This window comes from Ursus arctos, unplaced genomic scaffold (assembly GCF_023065955.2).
Source record: "Ursus arctos isolate Adak ecotype North America unplaced genomic scaffold, UrsArc2.0 scaffold_3, whole genome shotgun sequence".
NCBI classification, from domain to species: domain Eukaryota; kingdom Metazoa; phylum Chordata; class Mammalia; order Carnivora; family Ursidae; genus Ursus; species Ursus arctos.
In genome coordinates this window covers 52,987,477-53,013,728 of record NW_026622985.1, presented here as the reverse complement: position 1 = coordinate 53,013,728, position 26,252 = coordinate 52,987,477, and the positions used below count along the sequence as shown (strand labels likewise).

At 38.9% G+C, this 26,252-nt stretch overlaps 1 protein-coding gene across 4 annotated transcripts in view; it reads right to left on the bottom strand.

Annotated features, from left to right (window-relative positions):
• The window catches only part of PALS2 (protein associated with LIN7 2, MAGUK p55 family member), a 113,996-nt gene extending 88,598 nt beyond the window's left edge, over positions 1–25,398 (bottom strand). For 3 of the 4 annotated variants that reach the window (XM_026507788.4, XM_026507795.4, XM_044387183.3), the window contains exon 1: positions 25,257–25,398. The gene's annotated coding sequence lies outside the window, so the exon portion shown is untranslated. Of the gene's footprint in view, positions 1–24,536; positions 24,799–25,256 lie in introns of those variants that run through there. The other variant, XM_048212875.2, reaches the window with a different exon arrangement.
• Between the last annotated feature and the right edge of the window lie 854 nt (positions 25,399–26,252).

Below are 26,252 nucleotides of genomic sequence, written 5' to 3'. Positions count from 1 at the left end.
TTTATTTGACAGAGAGAGACAGCCAGCGAGAGAGAGGGAACACAAGCAGGGGGAGTGGGAGAGGAAGAAGCAGGCTCCCAGCGGAGGAGCCCGATGTGGGGCTCGATCCCAGAACGCTGGGATCACGCCCTGAGCCAAAGGCAGACGCTTAACGACTGCGCCACCCAGGCGCCCCTACCTTGAGTTTCTAATAGCACCTGTGCGTCAAAGGAGCCAATTTATTTCTCACGTTAATGCTCAAAATGTCTAAAGAAAATTTCAAACTGAAGCAAAGCATGGAGGGCTACAGTGACTCTAATAGAAAAAAATCTTTTGGGAGGGAAAGCTGAAGGGTACACAGATCCTTGTACCTGAAGCATAATTAAAAAACAAAATTAAGAATCATTTTCTAAGGGCACCTGGGTGGCTCAGTCGGTTAAGTGTCTGACTCTTGATTTCAGCTCAGGTCTCAATCTCAGGGTCTTGAGTTTAAGCCCCACATTGGGCTCCACACTAGGCACGGAGCCTAGTTTAAAAAAAAAGAAGAAAAAGAAAAAGAAAAAGAAAGAAAGGAAAGAGAAGAAAAGAAAGAAAAAGAAAAAAGAATGGTTTTCTAGCAGAACTCTTCCGACAGGCTCCAAAATATCAGTGTGCTTGGATTTGACAAAATAAAGTGCCAAGTTTGAAAGAAAAGTAAATAGAAATGCAAAAGTAAAATGAAGTGAAAAAATATTTTTATTCAAGAGGACACATATCAATATTTCCAAGTAAAGATAAACTGAACTCAATTAATTTTGGTCTCTCCTAAAACCCTTCTAAAAATGTAATAAAGATGTGAGTCTGTAATTTTATTTTAGTTTTAAAGGCATAAGTTTACAAAGATAGGAAGAATGAGAGAAAAGTTGACTTTGGAAGCTGTAAAACATGTGGGCAAAGGAGTAACTGGATTGAGCAATCCCAAAGAGACCAAACTCAACAAGCTATGGGAAAGCAAAAAATCGTCTCATTTACACAACATAATCTTCCAAAGGCTCAGGGATTAGCACCACAAGGTACTTGAGGTGAATGAGGTGAGCTACAGGAAGGAGACTTAGTATTAGTTCAGTGTTCATTAGCTGATTCATTAAGAAGCTGTAGCTGCCTTTCTCCATTCCCGATTTTTATTTTCTTGGAGCTTTATTTATTTTCATAGTTTTTCATAAATACCACTTACCAATAATTCAACCTCACCCTTCTTGAGGGTAGCTGCCTGCCCCTTACCCTGCACCAAACAGTACCAAACACTAGAAGTTTATTTTCTAGAGAGACTAAGGTAAGAAGTGCCGCTGGACCAAAGGCAATGAAATCATAAGGAAAATGGAATTACTGAATGATGAGACAACCCCACCACCTGCTTCTCCCTTCTGACTATCATAAGCCTTTAGTTGGTCTTTACCTTCCAGGAAGATGTGAAGAGTCCTCTCGAGAACATGACCAGCCTAACAGGAAAGACATAGACATCAAGCTCAGGTTTACCCCCAAACAATCCAGTTACAGAATGGCCACAGAGAAGCTCAACATGCAAAAAGAGCTTCATGTTTTTAGTTTTCCACTCTTAACAAGGAGCTAGTAACCTTGGGATATTATATGCCGAGAAAAGCCTAAGACATGAAAGATACAGACCAGAATAAACAAACAGGTAAAATCTACTTGTAATAATGAAACTACTCAGGGCAAAGAAAACGAAACGTCATTAACATTCTCAGAGAAATAAGAGAATATTATATTTGTGAAACCAGAATAAGATTGCTCTAGGAGAGGAACATTCAGAAGAAACAAAAAGCTCTTAGAAAATAAAAATACAAAAGTAGAAATAAAAAATCCAGTAGAAATCATGGAAGATAAATCTGGGGAAATACCAAAAAAGTAGAAAAGTAGAGAGGTAGGAAAAACAGGAGAGAATTACAAGACCCAATAGAGGGCATCTAAGTAAGAGAAGTTATGTAAGGGAGGAAAATGTTAATAAAATGCTTACTGCTTTTGATTCTGGAAAATATTAAGTTCCTAGACTAAATGGTGCATGGAGCGCCCTGTGAAATTGATGAAAACAGACTCATAGCACAACACATCATTGTGAGATTTCACAACACTAGGGACAAAGGGAAAAAAAAAAACACACTCACATGTCAAGAATCAGGAATCAAAGTGAAAAGAAAGAAAGAAAAAGATGTGTGCTCTCTAAGCATGAAACAAAGTGGCAAAAGAGAAAAAGGAAAGACATGAAATATAGGAACTACAGGAACTAGAAACCCAAACCAGGAGAGAGGCAAAGATAATTCTCAGGAAGATGGTGACAAGTATGTGTCAGGTATAGAGAATAACGAGGCCACATTAAAACAGGTTAGAAGCCTCCAGGAGTGACATCTTCAAGAAAATGAAATTGATAAATTTTAATTAACATGCTGAAAAGTTATTTGGAAAACTAGCAGAGATTTGGGGACTGAATCATTGATAAGTGGTATACAGAGAGAACTAAGCAAATAATTATGAACTCCAAGAAAATAAAAATACAAGAATGGAGAAAGGTAACTATAGTTTACTAATGGATCAATTAACACATACTGATCTAATCAAAATTCCTAATACAATCATGTCGGGAGAATTGAGGGATCAGAAGTGTATATGGTGTATATATAGAAAGAGTGGGAGTAGAGTGGAAAAAGAGCTAAATGCTCATCTTCCATAATGGTTAAAACTGACAAATAAAGAATCAGCAAGATAAGCATGACATTTACTGGTACAGCTAAAAAGTTCAAAGCAGTAGCTTCTGGGGAGCAAGAAATAGAAATAAAGGGGCGCCTGGGTGGCGCAGTCGTTAAGCGTCTGCCTTCAGCTCAGGGCATGATCCCGGCGTTATGGGATCGAGCCCCACATCAGGCTCCTCCGCTATGAGCCTGCTTCTTCCTCTCCCACTCCCCCTGCTTGTGTTCCCTCTCTCGCTGGCTGTCTCTATTTCTGTTAAATAAATAAATAAATAAAATCTTTGGGGAAAAAAATAGAAATAAAAAGAATTGGGGGGCACTGCTGGTCTTTCATCTATATGTGCACTAACAATTTCAATTTTTAAAGTACAAAAAATATATCTCTCATGTATAAATAGTAATGCCAGTTTGAATGCAGAACAATCAGAGAATTATAACTATTCTTTCAGAGATAAAAACAAACAGGACTTTTTCTTTGAAGGTGAAAGCCTGGGGAAGACCAAGTTGTCCTTGGCTGATGTGCTTCATTAAGTTCTTCTTTGTATACAGTATGACATGAAATATATTTGAGGAAAACATTCCACTAAAATATAACAATAAAATAAATAAAACCAATATTTAAGAGCCCACAAAGAATATTTTCAATTTTCAAACGATATGTATATTCTCTACATTAAGTGTAAAGACTTAACTTAAAAGGAAACTTTTTAGTCAATCTCAATTAACTCATCATAAAACTGCTTCTACTTATTGCCATGTTTATCTAGTGTCAACCAAATCATTATCCTTAACTCATACCTACCAATTCCACTCTAACAAAAAACTGGGACTTAAAAATTATTGACCTGTACTCAAATGTAATCCAGATTATAATATTATGTTATGCCAAGATGACAAAGATATCTTTATGCAAAGATACTTTATAAGCAACTAGAATTAGCTATCAATATGGAATATTTTATTGTCTCAGCACTCAGGCTATTGTCCATTCCTACTTACACCAGCCTTTAAAGCAATGAGCAAAACATTACATAAAAGTAAGTACAAGGCATTGCATTAAAAATAAGCACAAAAATCTATTTTTGGTGGTGGAAAAAAGTGGGAAATATTCTCAAAGGTATAATGTCAGTCATTCCCTCTGGGCAGGAATGCTCAAGTGAGAAGACAGGGGGACACAGGGTTCCCACATATGGAGTCCTTGCCACAGGAATGTCAAAACAGTCCAAATATCATTAGACTTTGATTTTACATGTCCAGATGAAAACCCTGCATAGAATAGCCTTACTAATTATTTAACAAAGTTTTAGAAATTTAGGAAGTCCAAAGAGGTCCTTCTTTGGTGAGAGCAGCAAATTATATCCTATCCAAAATGAACGGATTATTTGGGGTTTTAACCTCACATTTCTTATGTGGAAGATTTTCCAGTTATAGGAAACTTAAAGAGTATGCAATAGATTCAAAGTGGTGAAAGAGTACTCCAAACAGATGAAATGACAACTGAACACTGGTACAACTTCAATCTTTTTCTCATTGTAAATTTCGTTATGGCGAGCATAAACACTGGACACAGCTGGATATGCTTAACAAGCCTGCATTTCTAGCAGTTAAGGATCAAGCTGGATACCATGCTTTGAGAATACTGGTAACAAAACGAACTAAAAATACGGTAATTTGATTTTTCATAAATTTTTAAAAGGTTACATAAAAATATTGTTTCAAATATTGCAGGATGTTTTACAAGTCCTTTTTTACAATGATAGTTTTCTGCTGTAGCAGAACTTTTTCATATGCTTTGGTTTGATAAAAATGGCATTAATGGTGTAGTTTATATTTAGACTTAGTGAAAAGAGTCACCTAGTGTCCTGGCTAAAGCTAGCCAGCACTCATTTCAATATAGGTAGCCCTAGACAAAATCGTCAGGGAATCAAGTTTGTCTTTCTCTTCGCTCAACTCTGATGTTCACAGCTCTTTCCTCCATTTCAGTGCCCTCCTATCTATTCTTTTCCCCAGGTCTTCAATATGTTCAAACTTCCCCGGTTCTCCAAAAATCAGCAAGGTCCCAAATATTGCTGCATAATTCCATTACTTTGCCCCTTCATGGATTCTCCCACATTCCCATTTTGAACATTCACTACACTAAATTGCCAACAGAGGATTTTGTTAGAAGGAAAAAAGAGCGTATCATTTATGACTTATTGAAATTCCCCTCCACTTCTAGAATCAAACGTCAGCACCATTCCTTACTCCCTTTTTTTCAACATCAGAAGAAAATACGCCCCTCCTCCTGTGTAAGACTACAATGAATCAAGTCCTTCCCGCCTACGGTGGGACCATGAAACACACATCATCCCTCTCTCATACCTTCAGTATTTTTTCCTCATTTGATACTTGCAAATTTTTATAAATGTGTTAACATCTTCTTCACCCTTCAGTAATAATTTTTAAAAATTACTATTTAGAACCCCACGTCCCTTTTCCCTGGGTCCTAGCCTTCTGTCCTTTTCCCACTGCCCCAAGCTCCTCTAAAGAGTAGTTCAGCTCTCCACCCTTCCCATCTCAGCCACTGCTTTCTGGCTTCCCCTGCCACTGCTCTCCTCAAACTTTGTAAATAAATTTTGGAATGACCTGACTGGCAAATCAGTTACATTATCTGTCCTCACCCTGCCTGAGGACAGACCATCACTGCTACTGACATCCCTGAGGTTTTTTTTCTTTTCTTGAGCGATCTCATTCACTTCTCGAACTTTAACTAGTTTCTATACGAATATGATTTTGAAATTTTAGTGACAGCACTCACCTTTCCCTGACTGCCTTCTTAACATACTTCCCTGGGAAGTCCCAAAGATGATGCTTTTAATTTACCATTTTCAAAACTACTCACTCACCTAACTGAGCCTACTCCTCCCACTCTAAATTCTACCTATTATGACATCACCATCCACCGGTTCTCCAAAGCTTAAAATCTCAGAATCATCTGATTTTCTTTCTTCTCCCTAACCTTCAGACATCTAATTTTCTTTGAAATATTTTTACTCTGCTTCATTAAAGTCTCAATTTCATCCTCTTCAAAATTTCCACTCTCAGACCTTTGGTTTACAGTTTTAATCTTCTTTTGCATAGACTATTTTAAAATTCTCTTAACCAGCCTACCAACCCCTAATTTTTCCCCACCCTAGTGCCTGCTCCATACTATGACTAGAAGTCTCCTGGTTAAAGTACAGAGCTCATCCAGAGAAAAGCTACATCTACAGAGATTCTTTTTTAAACAGCTCAAGTAAATAACAGAAATGTCCCTAATTTACTCTCAGTGTAGTAGCCCTACTTTTATTTTTATTTTCCTCACCACTAATAAACAAAGCAGCTCAAAGCTTCACTACTTTATTATAAGAAAATATGTAGTGTTCTAACTAAACCAGTAGAATTGTCTGGAAGTGTTTTTACATAATAAGCACTAATAAACCTGAAATATGACTACAGGATCACTGCCAGATCTCATTAAATACGAAGATTTGAATCTTTTTTAGTATCTCAAAACTAGGTTATTATGGGGTAATAAATTTCATCAAGTTTCTTTTTTTAAGGTGACATTTTATATATGCACTGACAAAAATACCTAGAATTCATAACAGACCAGTGATAAAGTGGTTTTTAAATTCAGCCATCATGGGGGTGACTGAAGACAAGTAACTGACTCAAAACCTGACCTTGTGACGGCTCTACTGGCATCATTTTACTCTAAGCCCCCATCACCTCTTGCTTATTTATTTCAGCAGGCACTCAATTGGTCACTGACTTTCACTCTAGCTCTCAACAATAATCTCTAGAGTGGCTAGAGACATCATTTTAAAACATAAAAAAGATTTTGTTATTGTTCTGCTAAAACTGTCCAGTAGCTTCCTACTGCACTTAGAAAATGTCCCAAACCTGACCATGGTCTACACCAGCCTTCATGACTAGGTACTCGTGAGCCCTGCTGAGTTCCCCCTCGATGATCTCTCCCCCACCTGCTCATCTCCAGTTGCATCGGCCTGCCTTCCCTGCTTCAAACGTGCCTAATTTCCCATTTCTCATCTTTACCATTATCTGTTCCCTCTGCTCAAAATGATCTTCCCAGATATCCACACATACATCCTTTTTTCTCTTATTTGTCTCAGTATGTTACCCCAGAAACTAAACCTAAACGCTCAATCCAAACTAGCCTCTCCACACACACTCTTAGCCACTCTCCCTCCTACTAGGTTTGTTTTCATCAGAGTGCCTATTTGAAGCAGCTCTGACTGTTGTCTGTCTCCCTTCACTTAAAAAAAAAAATTGTTTTATCTCCTCTGGCCCTAGGACAGTGACTTGACACATAGCAGGCACTAAGATATTTTTCAATCAATTCATAAATACATTCTAATGTCTTTTAGAGCTCTCTCTTGAGTTTCACACTCATATTTCCTTGCCTACATTTCTGTAAAGATGTTCCATGGACACTAAACTCAACACATCCAAGGATCGTATTACTTCCTAAAGCCGGTGTGCTTCCTATATTCCCTATCTCAGTTAAAGGCACCCAGGCATACCTGGTCAATCTCTTTTATTCACTCCAACTAACCTGCTGCCAAGACCTTTCAATGTGATATCTTTCATATCTTTCAAATATATCAGTTTATCTCCACTGTCCCTGCCTTAGTTCATTCTCTCCATCATCTCTCGTCTTAACTTCTACAACATTCTATTTATTTTCCTTCATCTATCCCCAATACCACCATTAGAGTGAGTTTCCAAAATACAAACATAACCATGCTTATGCCTAGGTTAATATCACTCAATGGTTCCCCATCATCCATAAAATCCAAATTCCTTAATATGGCACAAGGGTCTCATATCTCCTTCCTTAACTGTTGAAACATGCTCTCCTGCTCCTTCTCAGAGAAGCCCTTTTGATTCTGGCCACACTGGGCCATTTACTATTCCTTAAATTCATTGCTTCATACTGCTAGAACTTCATCTTAATTGTTTAAAAGGAAGCCTTTCCTGACTCATCCTAGCAGATTTAGAATTACAGCACTCAACATATAGTACAGTCAATCCTCATTATTCATGAGTTCTGTATTTGTGAATTTGCCTACTTGCAAAAATTTATTTTTAACCCCAAAGTCAATACTTGCAGTGCTTTTGTGGTCACCTGCAGACAGGCACAGAGGCCAAAAAAAAAAATGTGCCCAGTGTGTGCATCCCCAGCTTAGGTCCAATAAGGTGACACCACCCTTTCATTTCAGCTCTCACACTAAAAACAAGTATCCTTTTCATGGTATATTAGTGCTATGTTTTGCACATTTTTGTGCTTTTTCGTGGTTATTGTTCTGTCTAAAATGTCCCCCAAGCATAGTGCTTAAGTGTTGTTTGGTGTTCCTAAGGACAAGAAGGCTGGGGATGTGCCTTACAGAGAAAAAAAATACGTGTTCGATGAGCTTCCTTCAGGCATTAGTCATGGTGCCACTGGTCATTCAATGTTAACGAATCAACAACATATGTTAAGGCAGCTTTAAACAAAAAGCACATAAATAACAAGCTTATACATTGACCAAGTAATGAAAATGTGATCAGAGGCTCATAGGAACATAACCCTGAATATTCCCCTAGAAGCAAGGACTCGGTATTTGCTAATTCAGTAGTCACAGGGAATTCTAAGACATAACTACCATGAATAAGGAAAACTGACTGTATTTTCATTTGCACGTCTGTCTCTACCACAAAATTAGTGGGCTCTCTGGGGGCAGAAATGGCATCATATTTATCTTTGAACTCTAATTCTTAGTATTAAGTCAGACATGCATACTGTAGTTAATAGTTTTTGCATGTAATTTTACAATTGTGGTTTCTCATCTTTTTAATGTGATTTGCCCTGTAAGTTTAGACATTATGGCAGGATCCTCACTTTCCCCATCCCAGGAAGACATTGCTCAACTGCACAGTTAATGGTTTGAACTTTATCTTCTGTCCCTGCCCCCTCACTTTTACAGTGAAAGATCATGCTCGTCAAGTTGAAACTTCAAAATCAAAGTTAAGTGAAAAGGCATTTATAGAGATTTACTTTTCATCAGTTAGCCCTAATGAGCTTAGATCTAAAAAGAGACAAGCTGCCAGCCAAAATGGAAGACTGAGCACACATGGTTACATTCTCTCCTAAGGTCACAGTGAAATGACAGAAATGATACTTTTTAAAAAGAATAAAATGCCAACAATACTGGAGGTGAGGTGGGAGAGAAATGAAAGAGATTAGCCAAAGCAAAAATTTTAGGACATTCCTGGAAGTTAGAAAGAAGATGAATGAGGCTTAAAGGTCCAGCAAAAACTTAGACTTGACAATCTGAAAATACTCCCCACATTTACAAAATAGCTAGGAATGCTATATAAAATACCAAAAACATCCTCTCAAATACAAAAACAAGCCAAGAAAATCTCCATGGGACCACAAGAAGAAGATAAAAAACTGGTAAGCAGGTGCTAAAGCCATGGCTGCTCTGGGGTTTGCAGATTTCAGTACCTAGAAGTTCAGAGGCAGCAGCTTAGGACTCGGTCTATTCAAGATGGAGAACTGAAAGTGAGACCCTCCATATAAGGCTGGGGCCTTACATCACTAACTGCCACCTTGTAAAAGAGTGGCTTAGCAAAGATGTGCCTGCTGGCCAACGAAAACAAGGAGAATTAGCCTGTCTCAGCTTGGATTCCATGTTAGGGGGGATATCACCTGAGAATGTGTAACCACAGCCTACTCTCAAGGATTCGGGGTTCCGATACACCTACCTAGTTCAGAAAACCCTGAGGAGAGAAATTACAAAGATGCCAAAGAAAAGCCTTAGCAAATCTTCCTTGGAGGAATGTGCTCTTTAACCAGGCTGTACAGAATCCTTTCAATAAAACCCAGCCAAGCATGAGCTCATGACCCAAAAACCACAAAACACCCAAGGAAAATAAAAAAGGTAATTGAAAACATAAGATAGTAACACTGTCATAAAGAAAAGCAGATAAGATTGAATAAACATTGTAATCTATGACATTCTGTTCTTTCCAAGTGGATTTCCTCTGGGCCTCCCTTGAGAAGTACATATGTGTTCAAATAGTCTTCTTTTATAGTGGAGTCAATATAGTTACTGTGTAAAACTGAAAAAAGACATGTTTTCTAAGACATGCGGTATGGTTTTAAAAATTACAATACTCTCACCTGGGATAAGTATCACTCCCTACCCAAGAAGCATTTGGAAATAAGCGAGGGCATTTTTGATGCCCCCATGGCTGTGGCAGAGAACAGGGGCACTAAACATTAAGATGTGCTCAGGACAATCCAAGACTGCATAGTACTGCCAAAATGCTAGTTATGAATTCTGAGAAACACTTTACTAACTAAATCTAAAACTGTTATCAATGATTAACTCTATGAATTAAGGCTGGGAACAGAAATTTTTAACTTTCATTGCATGTTCATTTTTCTATACCAGCTTAACTCTACCATGTAACACTATTTTTTAAAGGCCATTTAAAACAAGTTTATCATTGGGGCGCCTGGGTGGCACAACGGTTAGGCGTCTGCCTTCGGCTCAGGGCGTGATCCCGGCGTTATTGGGATCGAGCCCCACATCAGGCTCCTCCGCTGGGAGCCCGCTTCTTCCTCTCCCACTCCCCCTGCGTGTGTTCCCTCTCTCGCTGGCTGTCTCTATCTCTGTCGAATAAATAAATAAAATCTTTAAAAAAAAAAACAAGTTTATCATAAATAACTAGGGAGGAAAAGATGTCCTGTTCACTGGTCAACATAAATCCCTCCCTCCGGATAAACTGGGTTGTTCAGAGGATGAATGCTGTGTATTCAACTACTCCGGAATTCCTAGACTCAGAAGAGTAGTCTCTTCAAACATTTAAATGTTTCTTAGCTACAGTATCTCCACAATTAAAATAAGCTTACTGATGTGGGTTGTGTGCTTATGCAGTGAGGACATGATACCTCTTCTGAGACGCAGCAGCTGCAGCACCAATGCTTTCCTCAGCTGACAAGAAGCCCAAGGAAGGAGTCAAGACTCAAGACAATTAACCATATATATCTGAAGTGGTGGGGTAGGATGGTTCTGTGGTGCAGTTCAAGAACGTATCACTTAGTAAACTAACAAAAGCCTACTGCTGTTAATAACTGATCTATCAACAAGGCAGATCAGTTTTAGATTTGATGTAAGGTCAATTAATGAAACACTTGCACAGGTGAAAATGGAAGATGAAAATAGAATTTATGCGTACTAGAGGCAGACAAGAAGTTATCTACTAAAAAGAACACCTGCACTTACTCCACAACTTTGCCTCTCAAAGATGACAAATTCTCAATGTTCTCTCTCTCACTCTGCTCTCCCTCTCCTTTAATCACCACACCCTGACCACTACAGAATAGTTTTCTTTAACTTTTGCTTTCCCTCTCTATTTCTTTTTTACACACAGAGTAGCTAGTATACACAGGTATATTTCACTAAGTGGCCAACATGGTTAGATCAACATCAAATTGAAGTGGGTTAAGGTTCTTGCAAAATGTCTTTCTCTGTCGGTGATATGTTCATTCAACTTTTTTTTTTAAGATATTATTTATTTATTAGAGAGAGACTGCGTGCGCATGCATGTGTACAAGCAGGGGAGCAGCAGGCAGGGGGAGAAGCAGGCTCCCTGCCGAGCAAGGAGCCAGATGTGGGACTCGATCCCAGGACCTTGGGATCATGACCTGAGCCGAAGGCAGATGCTTAACTGACTGAGCCACCCGGGCATCCCTGTTCATCCAACTTTTATCTTTATTTTCCAAAGAATTATTTTGCACTGCTTAACAATAACACCAAACAAAAAACTCCGCATACCTTGTTTCATTCTAGAATTCAATGTTTTTCATTTATCATTATGAAACTATTATAAAGCCTTTTCATATGTAGCTGTTTATACCTAGGGCAATCTTTATAAACAGGCATAAAATTATTCTAAAAGAAATAACTCCTAGATTTTTTTTTATTTTCAGCTAAGCATTTTATTTAAATAAACTTCTTGCATATAAAAATTAGAAAAGATTCAAATGCTGTCAGAAAAAAAAAGATCTTGCATAAAAAGTTAGAACGGATGCAAACACTACCAGAAAAAACCTACACTCAAGAACTAGCTCAACCCAGACCTGGGACATGAAGCACCCTAAAGCACATAAAAAGCCTTGTTGCAAAAAGAAGTCCTTAGGAAATCACATCAAGAGGCTTTCAGAATTTGGAAATAGGGTGACCCCTCAAGAATTAAATTAGTGAAAGGAAACACAAGATGCATAAAGTTAGCAGAAAAAAGCCACCCTAGGAAGGGTAGAACTACTGGAAATATTCATCTAATTAAAGTGTCTAAGATATGCCCTTAGGATAAGAACATAATAAAAAATCAGTGACAATCAGGTGTACTGTAAGTTGCTGGAAAAAAAAAAAAGTGTGTTAACAGAAAGACAGTTTCTGATCAATCCTAGAAAGAAAGAAGAAATTGATAGGTCTCTAAAATTGCCCACAGGAGAACTTGCCTACTCTATATTCCAGGATTTCTCAATCTTGGCACTATTGACATTTTAATTCCTTGTCATGGGGGTGGGGGATTTGTCCTATAAATGGTTTAGCAGCACCTCTGGTCTCTACCCACTAGATGCCAATAAGCATCCCCACTCTGACCCCAAACTGTGACAACCAAAAAGGTTTTCGGATATTACCAAATGTCCTATAGGAGGCAAAACTGCCCCCTGAATCAGTGGTATATTTTAAATAACGCAAATAGATGAACTGTAAGCTAATACAGTTTGATATTTCTAACAATAAAACACTTCAATTTTCTTGCATACCTAAAAAATATCTCATAATAATTTGGCTTTATATAAAAAGTATGCTCATGGTTGTAAGAAGTATTTGCTGACCATACTTTACATATGCTATCTCATAATAAAAATCAAGTTATACACTTCTCTTATTTGCCCACAACTTCTAACATTGTTTTAAGCCTCTTTCAGGCATTTGAATGTTTTTAAAATTTGTTTTAAAATTCCTTGTTTAACATTCTTATAATCTTCCTTACTATTAGTATCTTGATTTTCTAAGTTTTTCTTTTCTCCAATTTTTACAGTTCCTCTGCCCCTCTCCTCTAAGACAACCACAAGGCTCATTCATCATCCTTACTGTAAATATCTTTCTTTTGAAAGTTAACAATATATCATGCAGGGATAAATGAAATGTGACTTACTAATTAATACTCAGGTAAGTGATGACAAAAGACATTTCCATCCTTTAATAATGATAAAGGGGTCAAATATTGTTGAGAACGACCTGCTTAAATCTAGAGAATACAAGAACATATTAAAAACTAAGAACCTGGTACGCCTGGGTGGCTCAGTAGGTTAAGCATCTGCCTTTGGCTCAGGTCATGATCCCAGGGTTCTGGGATCGAGTCCTGCATCGGGGTCCCTGCTCAACGGGAATCTGCTTCTCCCTCCCCCTCTGCCTGTCACTCCCCCCGCTTGTATTCTATCTCACTGACAAATAAATAAATAAAATCTTAAAAAAAAGAAAAAGAACCTACATGATCTCAGAATCATGAGATCAAACCTTGAGTTGGCTCCCTGCTCAGCGGGGAGTCTGCTTGAGATTCTCTTTCCCTTTCCCTCTCTCCCTCCTCCCCCTCCACCCTGCTTGCACGTGCATTCCTGATATTGTGCAAGCAGGGAGGCTCTTTCTCTCTCTAATATATATATTTCTTAAAAAAAGAAAATAAGAAACTACATGACTGTTTAAAACAAGATGAGGGCTTACCTTGGGAAAAGATCCCCAAATGCTGACAATCCAGGGACTGCTCTTTGCCTAGGAATCCCTTGAAAACTTCGAGATACCTTTGTATGTCATTTGATAGGCCACAGTGAAGTCGTAATTTCCCTCCACTCATCTCTTATTTTCCATTCCCTCTGCCACCACTTTCAAGTTCTTATTGCCTCACATTTAAATTATCACTGCAAGTCTCTTTCCACTATTTTCTTCACTGTAACCCACTCAGCACAAGACTATCATGTAAAAATGTCATTTTAAAGACAATACTAGATTAGAAAAACTTTTGTTATCCAAGATTGTTTAAATTTCTCTTAAAAATCTAGCTTTTTATCTATTCAGCCTAATTCCCCTATTCTCTAATATAAACTATCTATTCTAACCACATTGTTCTTTTTTAGTTACTATATGCACAACCACACATCTCTCCCCACTTAAATGCCTTCACTCGTGTTACCCCACCCAATATTCTTTTTTTATTAGCCATTCAATACCTGATCAATTTGACACACTTCTTGCTTTTTTAGAATCAAAATTTTAGAGCTAAAAGGACTCATCTCAAAATTAATTCAATCAAATGAATGGCAAGTCCCTCCCTACAGATGAGAATTTTTTTCTAAACTTCAAACTCTTTCAGAACTTAGTCGCACATGATAAAATGCTATTTATATGCTAATTTTTATTGTTTCCTAATTTCAGTAATAAATATTAAACACAGCCTATGAGCATGGGACAATGCTTGGTTGAGGGGATGTAAAAAAGACAGTTTCTTTCTTCAGGTAAACTACATAAAGTAACCCTTTAAGTGTGAAATTCCAGTACATACATATGTATACAGATTTCCTTTTGGTGAAAATTTCTACTTGAGTGTAACAAATTCTAAGTTGCTCTTTTTGGAGGTATTTTGGGAAAAGGGGAGCTGCAGGTTTGGAAGATAAAAGAGAAGGGAAATTAAAAGATGGCAGAGTAGGAGTAGAAGATTTGCAGTGCACTCTTAGAAGAGACAGAAGAAGGGACAAAACAAATTTCCAGCCTTTAATCTGGAAACAGTCTATCGGGAAGGAGAGAATGGATATGAGAAGGACAGAGCCAAGTCAGTGTTCCATTATGTTATGTTCTGATGAGTGCTGGCATGAAATTATCATGGGTAGAAAAGAACTATAAATACCCACTCAGCTCTAGCAAGCTGAGTGAGTTAAATAAAGGTTACTAAAAGCTTGTTTTTTTTTAATTTTAAATATCCAAGTTCTGCTATCTCTAGAACAACAGTTGGAACCATAAGTTGGAGTAACTTTTAAGTGGAAATGAGGAAAGCTCTTATTTATAAGACACCCTAAAAAATGCTTCTTAAAATTTTAAGAACCCCCCCATCCCCCCAGATTGGAAATCCTGAAAAGTTTCTTTCAAGAAAGTAGGGGTAAATGGAAAATAACTGTAAAGTCCCTGGCATTTCCAAACTTAATTGCATAAAATGTTGATAATCTATTTTATTTAAAGTTTTTATTAGATGAACATCAAAAGTTTATAAGGATTTTTAAGGGTTCATTCACAACCACAACTCTTTATCCTTATTTTCCCCATAACATCTTAAACCTTCAGGGAATATTTCTCTACCTTAAGGTTTTCAAGAACCAAATGCTAGGAATGATGAGGGCATCTAGTGATGACTTCGCCTATATGCCTCACAAGGTGCTCCAACCTCCTTAAAAACATGGTTTAAAGTTTTTTCATTTATCCCCATTCTAAAAGATTACTAGTTTGAAAAGGAAAATGAAAAGTATTTGAATCAACTTACATAAAAATACACATGATCATCATTTAATTTCTGAAATAAGCAACTTCAATGAATTAAATTTAACTCCGTTATCTACGTTTCGTATGTCAAAGTCCCAGACAGAAGGGCATTTAAAAGATGAATAAAAAGGCTTAAAATTTTATTTACGTAAAGTTTTCCATGAAATATTTTATTGTATGTATACAGACATATATATTCTAGGTAAAAGAGAAAGACAAATCCACCTGAAGACAGCCACATTCATCCAAAATACTAAAAAATTCCCTTTATGTGATAATGGACCATTAGGAACATACTACAACTATGGTCATTCTTGTCATTAAAAAAAAAAAAAGCTACATGATCAAACACTACTTATTTCTGTAGACTTTTAGGGGGAAAGCATGAGGAAAAATCAGGATTATGTGAGTTTTATAAAATCTTATTATGCTGAAAGGAATCTTTGAGGTCACATAGTCATCTTTCCACCCAATCTCCCTTTGTAAACACATTTAAATGTCATGTAAAAATAAGACTTATTAATTTTAGTTAACAGCACATAATTTACTGAACTACTTAAAAGCAAAGTTCTTTTAAAAATATTTACTAAATGAGACATAGCTCATACTGGAGTGAAAGAAAATGAAAGTTATGAATCAGGCAAAGGCAACTGAAAATGTTGTTATTTAACAAATATTATTCACTGCACATATAAGACTGTACCAAACAGTAAGAGAAGAAAATGATACTGACAATTACTGAACACTTGAAATGTACCAGACTCTGTGCTAGAGACTTACATTACCTAGTTAAAAATCTTACACTAACACTATAGATATTATAACCTCTGTTTTAGAAATGAGGTATATTGAGTTCAGTGCTAACAACAGACATGTCTGTAGTTTACTATCTGTACCACATAGAGCTCTGAGTTCTGAAAAAGTATAATAGATGGAAGTTAGAAAAACTGGGATTACAACCCATGTCTCTAACTGTCCTGCCATGTTAAGAAAATGATAAAATGAAGACCCTAACTTCAAGGAATTGTAGGATTTAACTATGTAAGCAGTGAAAATATTTTGCTAGTAAACAAAACTCCAAGTAATATTTATTAATGAAAAGCCAATATTTCCTTTAGTAGAAAAGTAACTCAAGCATTAAACTGGTATAGCAATAAAGTACTTACAGTATTATCTTATAATTTATAAACTGTCATTTGTATTAAAACAAAATTTTCTACAACTTCCAAAAATTTGGAAGCAGCTGGGACATGAGCTGTTATTACATCACCAGATTAGAAGCTATGCAAATTAGCAGCAACTGGGAGTAGTATTCCCAATATCTGAGGGAGTCATTATTTTTTATACAAAACAGAATTTCTTTATTTTTGATTTATAATATAACATTAAACATATATTTCTTCATATATAAAATGTATTTTACATATATACACACATTTTATTTAATACAAGACCATGGAGTTATATCATTCTTCATATGAAAACCAAGTTGAATGCTTTGAAGAGACCTGAAGAAAGCAAGTGACAAAAAAACCAAGAAAACAAAACGCTATCTGCTGTATAATTAAACATAAGCACACAATTAAAAACAACTGAGGAGTCAAAAAACACTACAAGGATCCTACACTCAGATTCTTTCATAAAATTTTAAATTCTTGCCCCATAGCTAGGAATCAGTGATAATGCACTAGTTTATAGAGTAATAATGACTCAGAGCTCCAGGCAAAACATACATACTCAAAGAAATGACTGGCACATAAATGTACAGTATATGCCGTTTTTAAATAAAAATATATTAAAGTATGTGTGAATCATGTTTGACTCCTCACTCAAATCAACTTTCAGTCAACCACAAACTACCACCAGTCATAATCAACTCAAATTAGAGGGTTTTACTCGTGATATGTGCTGGTATAAAATTTTCAGGAATGCTACACAAGAAACTTCTGGCAATAGTCACCTTCAAAATAGTGTTTCTCAAGCTCTGCACTAGGACATTTAGGGCTGGAGCATTCTTTGTTGTGGGCGTCTGTCCTGGGCGTTGTTCGTAGCCTCCCTGGCTTCTACCTGAGAGGTTCCAATAGCAGCAATGCCCTCCAGTTATGACAGCCAAATGTCCCTGAGGGACATGAAGGCAGGGCAGCAAAATCATCCCTGGCTAAGAAACACTGACTTAAAAAGAGAGGGACAAGATGGGCCAAAAAGACTTTTACCCACCCTCCTTTTCTGGACTATTTGAATTACTACCGTAGTAGGCGAGCGGTGCTCCAAAGATATCCAGGTCTTAGGCCCTGGAACCTGTGAATATTACCTTATTTGGAAAAAGGGTCTTTGCATATGTGATTAAGAATCCTGTGATAGGGAGATTATCAGGGGTCATTATGTGGGCCCTAAATGCCATTATATGTGTCCTTAAAAAGAAAGGCAAAGGGAGATTTTTCTTTCACTCACACACACAGGAGAAGGTGTTAAGAACAGAGCTGAGAGAGATCTGTAGCCCTTGAAGATTAAAGCGATGAAGCCACAAGCCAAAGAATGCTGGCAGTCACCAGAAACATGAAAGAGGCAAAGAACAGATTCTCCTCATGAGCCTTTGAGGAGCACAGCCCTGCCAACACCCTGATTTTGGCCCGATGATACTGATTTCAGACCTCTGGCCTCCAGAATTGTGAGAGAATAAATGTCCTGTGTTTTAAGCCACCAAGTTTACAGCAATTCGTTATAGCAGACACAGAAAACTGACACAATCATATATTGATTTTTAAAATCTGATGAGCAAATGAGATAATGTATGGAGAGCATTTAGCGTAGTCCTAAAACATAGTAAGCATTCAATAATATTGTCCATGCCATTGACAGTATGACTAAGGTCCAAGGTCTTGGTACTGAGAGGGAAAATTAAGGAAGTTCAAACAGTAAAACCAGGCATATATGCACAAGGCCCATGCGAGTGAAAGCACATAAATCAGTCACTGACATGGTGTGTAATTGCCAGTTATGTAAGTGTTGTGCTATAATTTGTCCTGTACTGAAAAGATAAATTGTGCATGAGGCCAGCCAATGACAGCTTTTTGGGAGAGGCAAATATGAACATTTATTAGTAAAGAAGAAACAAGGGAACAAAGAAGGGAAGAGTAGAAAAGGAATGGAAATCAATTCGATGCTTGTAGAGATACTGATCCGGCTAAAGTAGACACCATGGTAAGAGACCAAGTTCTAGGGTTAGAGTTATATAAATGGTATGGGACCCTAGAAGCTATGCTAACTGATTTGGTTATTAAAGAGAATATTTTACAGAATGTATTACTTCACAAATATTGGCTCTTGTTGATTTTAAAGATATAAACATGATCTGCCCCTACACCAGACTTACTAAATTAGAATCCTTTGGTATAGAATAACTCTAAAGGATTCTGATGCCTACTTAGGAGAACCCCTACATGCACCAAAGTCAATTCATGGTAAATGACCTACAGAATAAAAATATTATAAAGTATCATATCCTCAAAGTATGTATTCCGCTAAATTGGCTTAGTATTTTCCTAGGTTAAAACTCCTCCTAATACGTAGCCTCTCTAGGTGCCACCACATACTTTCTCTAAACCATATTCCCTTGATCTGCTCATTTTCCTCATACTTTCTCACAAACTGCTCTAGAAAAATTTCATGCATCTTCAGCTGCCCTACCCCACTTTTCATATCTATCTAACCCAACTAAGATCTAACAATATTTAAAGATTTTATTTATTTATTATGTCAGAGAGAGAGAGAGAGCGCGTGAGCGCACAAGCAGGGGGAAGAGCCGGCAGAAGGAGAAGCAGGTTCCCCACTGAGCAAGGAGCCCAATGTGGGACTTGATCCCAGGACCCAGGGATCATAACCTGAGTCAAAGGCAGATGTTTAATTGACTGAGCCACCCAGGTGTCCCAGATCTAACAATGTTTTATAGAGCAAAGGAACCATGTAAAAGTTCCATTAATATACTATATTATAAACAATTTATAAAACTGCCCTACCGACCATTTATTGTAATAAAATCTGAAGTACATTTATCAAATTAAATTCTAAATCACTTTTTACAAAAGATTTCCAAAAGCATAAAATTATGAAGTGGGTCTATGAGAAACTAATAAGCTAAGCACTGTTCACTTCAATCTACTTAAGTGCTACTAAGTAGCTAACAAAGTGCTAGGCTCTGAAAGATACAAAGGATATGGAAATCTCAGTGATTTAAAAACAAACTTTACCAGCACTAGGATGAAAGAAAGGGTGATCTGGGAAGATGAACTGAATATAATCCTAAAAGGAATCTCCTGTGTTGGGGGGGTGGGAAGGTATGTGACCTCACTGGCTTTACTTTAGCCTGGGCTTGTTTCATGACTAAAGTTAAAAATAAAGCAACACAAGTTAATGTTCAGATAATTAAGTTGTACATTAGCTCTTTCCTCTCCCACAAACACCTACATCAATTTATGCATATTCTCAGGTATTTCTATTTACTTTAGTACTCTTCAGAAATTTCAATCACATCAAATTCTATTGATTTATATTTCCACCAGCAATGTAAAAGAGCACCGGTTCGTCTCTATCCTCCTGAAAAGTCTTATCAAATTCTTTTTTGGTCCTAATTTGTGAAAATGGTACCTCATAATTTATGATATTTATATTATGTGTGAGGTTGAATATATATGCTTAGGAACAACTTGGATTTCCTTTTCTATGAATTATCTGTTTACAATCTTTACCCAACTTTATGGCTGGTCTTTTTCTTATCAATTTACAGGTGTCCATTATATATCAAGGAAATTCACCTTTTGTCTGTGATACAAGTTGCAAATATTTTCCTGTTTCTGTATTATCACCATGCTATTTTTGATCGTTTCTTTCCTTCATGTATATGTCTTACTGTCCTCAACCAAACTGTAAATTCCTTCCATGAAAGGACATTTCTTTTTAAAATCCCCAGGACAGTGCTTTTCAGATCTTCTAACTTCATATACCAGCAAAATTTAAAAGAAGGGAAACCAAACTTCTAGAGGATGGTCAAGGGTGAACATTAATTATCATTGTACCATCTACTTGGGTTTTCTCTCCAATTCCATTTCACATGGTTACAGCAAATACCGTCAAGTTCTAATAATACAAGATAGTTTGTTGAACAGGGGAGCGACGGGTACTAGATGAATCTCTTTCCTGTTGCCTGGGCTACTACTGAAAAAACTCAGGAGATGCTGGCAGCCATATTTTCCATTAAGAGGACCAGGAAGTGATCGTCTGCAGCAAGAGAAGAAATGAAGGAAATGCATGTGCAGATTATAAAGAGATGAAGTGTATCGTGCTGGCACTGGATGGAATCCTGAGTCCCAACCTTTGGATTCCATCAGATATCCCTGCATCTTTACAATAAATCTTACCTCTTGTTTATGTCACTTAGATGAATTTCTATTACTTAGAGCCAAAAGTAGCCTACTTACTACAACTACCATCTACTCCTATCGTTCCATAAAGGAACATTTTAACAAAAGTTGAGGAAGGACAGAACCTCAGATATTTTTTTTAAACGAATATTTATTTAATGACAGCTGTGTGCCAGGAACAGGTCTAAGTCCTTGAAATATAGTTAAACAAAAGAGCTACAATTACTGTTTCCATGGGGCTTACATTCTAGTGAGAGTAGACAGATAATAATATAAAAACACAATTTCAGATAGCGATAAGTGGTTTGCAGAAAAAATTTTTTAAAGGTAACGAGATAGAAGGAAATAAGGATAGTGTTATTCTAAATGGGTAGAGAATACTGCTTATCTGATAAGATAGTATGTGAACTGAAACCTGAAATGATGAAAAGGAGCCAGTCATGTAATGTTTTAGGAAGAGAATTCCAGGCAGAGTAAACAGTCCTAAGTCATGAACAAACCATGACATTTCTGAGGGACAAAAAGAAGGGCAATGCAGACAGAAGATAGTGAACAGGGAGGATGTTAAAGAAGTGGTAAAAGAGTAATAGATCAAAGAGGAAAAGATGTAAGTTGGTGAAGTGAGCAGGGGTCAGTTCCTGTATAGGAACTAGTAGGCAGTGGAAAGGATTTGAATAACTTGAGCTTTACAAAAACACACTATATTATCTTTAATTCTCATATTGCCTTGCATCAGTGATAACTTTAACAAAACAGGCCTTTAGGAATTACCATCCCCAAGTATTTGACACAATCTTGAAGTTAGCTAGAAAGGAACATTTCCTAAGCAGAAAATATCATTTCTAGTATACCATGAACATTAAAAAAAAAAAAAAAAATTAGGATAAAAGCAAAGCCATTTTAAAAGAAGAATCTAGGATGATAAAATGATAGAAACTACTCCAAATTCTATCCTATCTGCTATGATCAAGAATGTACAAAAGTCTTAGTTATGGAAAAACATAAAACTTAAGTTCTTTCTAAGCTACTATAAACATAACATCCTTTGTTTACTGAGTTCACTATTACTGAATTGGACATTGCTAGAATTGGAAACCAGACTTCTGACTTTAAGAATAGCCACAATATAATGGTCAACAAAGTTGTGAGTTTTAATCTTATCTTTACTACTATGAAAAAGGAACAACTTCCGCTTTGTGGTGAAACTGGATACAAGGGATGCTGTAATATCTCTTCCTCTGAAAGCTTTTTAAAATAGAAGCCCAATCTGTTTGAAGAGGTTCAGATATGGTACACCTATATCTCCAGATCTTTCCAGACAGCTAATATGTGCGTACGCTAAGTAATTAAACCTACATTGCTACTAAGATTAATGCCAGTAAAGTCAGACTTTGAAAGCTCTAAAGTAGTCATGAATCTTATCTTTCATTATGTGAGATATTTAGTTAGCCCACTTAACAACAGACCAAAAAGTAGACTGTTAATAACACAATCTATAAAGAGAGGTACTTTGTGAGTGGTGGTGTGAGTCAAAAAAATAAAAGTCACTAGACACCTTGATCAAGACTTGATTCTGAGTGCATCCTCCTCAACACATTTCCAGCAGTTTGGCAAAGTGCCCAAGGATGATTAGCAGCCAGTGTATCTAAGGGAGGGAATATGGTCAACCTAAATTGTATAAAGTCTCCCCCCAGTGGTCACAGACAAATAATAACAAGAAGAGTGGGGAAATCATTACAGCTTCTGTGAGACTGACCAAAAATACACTATACAGAACCTGGTCCCTACAAGAAAGAAAGAAATTTTTTAATTCAATACTAGCAACCTATCAGTAAAGAGATCTTTTAGGCTTATCTGCTCTTATGATATTAATAAATGTGAAGCCTATTTTTGGAAGGAAAGAACCTACAGGTAAAATAAAACTAGCATATTTTTTTCCTCAGTATATATTTTTAAAGGAATATACAATATATTCAGACAGCCCAGTATTTGTTTTATCTAAAACAGGCAGATGTTCATTCTTCCTGAAATAAATATCAGCACATCCCTTGCAAGTTAACCACATTTACCTGAAGTAGAGTTCCGTGCAAATTTAGTCACTTACCAAATGAATTGCCTTGGAAAAGAAAATTTTCAGTGTTAACATACCTAATGTCTACTTTGCAAAACACTCTTTCAAAAACCACCTAGAACTAGATAATTTATAATATACAGTAAGTGATGTCAAATATACAAATGGGTCCTCTTGCTTCTTTTAATATTTATTTTCTTGGTGTTTTTACAATTAGATAGCCTTTGACTATCTAACCCTGTATTATCTGCAACTCTCAGCAATAATTTGCTGTTACTCGCTTTTAACAAAGCTTGAATGTCAAAAATGTGAAAGGCATTTAATTAAACATCTGTTGTCTTCTAATCATCCATTATTAAGAGGTAAAGTACATTAAAAAAAGATAAATACTCCAATTTAAAAACACAATTTTAAAAAGGTAAGACAATTATGGTTGTCTTGGTTATCCCAAGCTGAAAAAGGGGGCGGGGGGAGGAGGGAGAGAAGCAGGCTGTGTAGTCTTCTGGAACAATTTCAGCCTGAGATGAGACTTAGGGGGAAAAAAGCAAACTGCTCCCTCAAATGTTTAAGAAAAATATGATTCATTTTTTAAAAAATCCAACAGTTGGCTCAAAGAACAAAAAATGATTGTCTTATATAGCGCTACCAGACTTGCTTAAGCACCTTAATTTTTCCAGTGTTTATTTAATCTGGAATGTAAAATAATTCATTTTGAAATTCCAGGTGAGAAAGGAACTGACTAGCATCAATTGGAAAAGGACACACACACACCCGTGGATGTTTTTTCATAAAGATATTTAGTGTGCAACCCCAAAGGGCAAAACAGAACAATTAAAAGTGGTACCATTTAAATATTATGTAACCCTAGTCTAAAATGAAACATGGATCTTAAGAAGTAACATGCTGTGCATATATTTAAATATGTATTTAAATATATGATAGATTTCAGATACAAATGACCTCAAAATGACACAACCCACAAAAGTTCTTTGTTTACTGTAATGAGGCCTCAGAACATATGACTATAATCAGGCCTGATACCTTACCGTAATTGCACAGTAGGTACCTAAAATAAGCAGTATTACCTGAGGTCCGTTGTTATACGTATGTACCGCAACTATCTCTGCATTGATAACACTGTGTTACCTCGCCTAATATATTCGAAATGTATAAGTTTCCAAACGACGATTTGAAAGATTTCACGGGTAGAAATGGCTGCTAAATCATATTCCAATTGAAGAGCATTTTAACACACCTCAAATGTTCCCAGCCATATTACAAGACCAATTCAGGAAGCATAAAGTAAAATTCCAACAATCCCCAAAGGCGTAGGAAAGAGTAAAACGTGGCTAGCTTGACCTTAACAGGCTGTTTATAAGTAATGCGGAGAATTTTCTGAGCTTCCCCATCAGCCTTCAATTCTCTTCCTCGCCTGCCCCCAACCCCCTTACATAAATGCATGCACCAGCTGATGAAGCTTAATGGATGTAATCTCCAGCTGTAATCCCAGGAGCTGGTGAGATTGAAACTAAACTCCCAATAAAGTGTTAAAAAGTCCTTCTGGAAAAAAAAGAAAAAACAAATCCACCAACCAATCCACAGCCTGTCATCCTACCGGCCGTATGATCCCTCAATCGACTCCCTTCTGGTTCTCCACCCCGCCAAAAAAAAAAAAAAAAAAAAAAAGCCCCAGCACCTTTCTGGTTCCAGATTATGTACCCAGGATCCGAAAACACTGCCTCAGCAGCGAACGCCTCCGGAGCAGCGTGTGCTCGGCCCACAACCACTTTGACCAAACGAGTCTCGTGCCTTGGAAGTAGCAGCAATAGTTGCAGAAAACCTCCTCCCCCAAGAACTTGGGGTTCGGGAGCACGCCAGAAGCCGGCTGAATCGCCCCCTCTCGGCACTGACCCCGAAGGTGTCAGTCACAGCAACTACCGCCCCCGGCGCGGCTCTCCATTCATGCCTTAAACGCCACTCCCGCAGCAGAGGGTGTCGGCGCCCGAGCACCGCTCCCGGCGCCTGGAAGGGGCCCCGCGCGCCCCCAGCCCCAGCCTTGCCCCAGCCGGGGCCGCGCCGGAGAGCGCGTGGAGAGAGCCGGGCGCCGCGCGGCATGGGCCAGACACGTTGCCGCGCTCCGGCTCGCCCGCCCTCCCGCCCGCAGCCCCGGAGCCAGGGGCCCGGCAAAGCGCGCCCCATCTGCGCCGGCCGGGCCGGGCCAGGCGCCCCAGCAGCCCTCCCCACCCGCGCCGCCTCCACCGCCCCGGCCCTCCGCGCGCCGAGCCCAGGTGCTGAGGGGGCGGGGCGGGCCGGGGTCCCCGCGTGGCGCACCGCGACGAGCAACAGGGCGCCCCCGGGCCGCCTTGGCGCGTGGCGAGACCGTTACCCGAGCAGCGAGGGGGCCCCAGTAACTCACCGGCTCACACCTCGGCCGCCTCCGCGCCGCCACCGCTCCCCTGCGCCGGTCGCTGCTGCTCTCCTTCAGCCGCAGGCGCCGCCGAGCAGCCCCATCTACAAACTCGGGGCTCGTAGTTGAGAATTGGAAATGCGGCTCTCCTCCGCCCCCACTCCTCCTTTCCTCCGCCCCCTCCCTCGCTCCGCACTCCGCCCCGGCTCCGGTCGCCGGCGCCGCCACCGCCACCACCGCGCGCTCGGCCAGCCTCCCCTCAGCCCCCCTCCTCCTCCTCTTCCCCCTCCTCCTTCTCGCGCCGCCGCTGCCGGGGCGCGCTCCCTCCCGGCCTCGCGCGTGCGCCGGACGCGGGGGAGCGCGCGCTCGGGCGCGAGGAGGCGTCACCGCCTCCGCGAACCCCGGCCCCGCCCCTCCGGCCGCTGCGCGGCGGCCAGGTGGAGCCCCACTCTGAGAGCCCGCAGACAGCGCCCGCGGCGCCGGGGCCTGACTGCGCCGCCTGTCCCAGGCGGCCTCTCCCAGGGTCTCCCGGCGCCGGCCGCGAACCGCGCCCGCGAGAGGGTCGGTCAGATCCAATCCCCCAATCCGCGCCTGGGCTTCCGGCCGAAATCGCCGCTGTCATTCATTATTTACTGATAGGCGAGGTACTCCATGGGGCATAAAAGAGGCTCCTCCCTGCGCTTTCCAGGAGTACCTTCAAAGAACCCAGTCATGGGGCACAAAGCATAAACAGACTCGAAGGAAAGCCTCTGGAGAATTTCCTCCCTTCTCCTTCACACACACCCCTGGTTCGGATGTGTATTTGGCAGGGTCTACAACGCTTAGGGTGTCCTTCATGAATTTTCTCCCAAAGGCCCAACCGGGGAGCGTGATTCACACCAGAGGGCATGGACGGACATGAGCTCTTCTCATAGCACCGAGTATGCCGTGGAACTCCCAGAGCTGGCGTTGCCGGACCTTCCCAGGACACCAGTTGTTCAGCTCCTCCCAAACATCTGGCCTTCC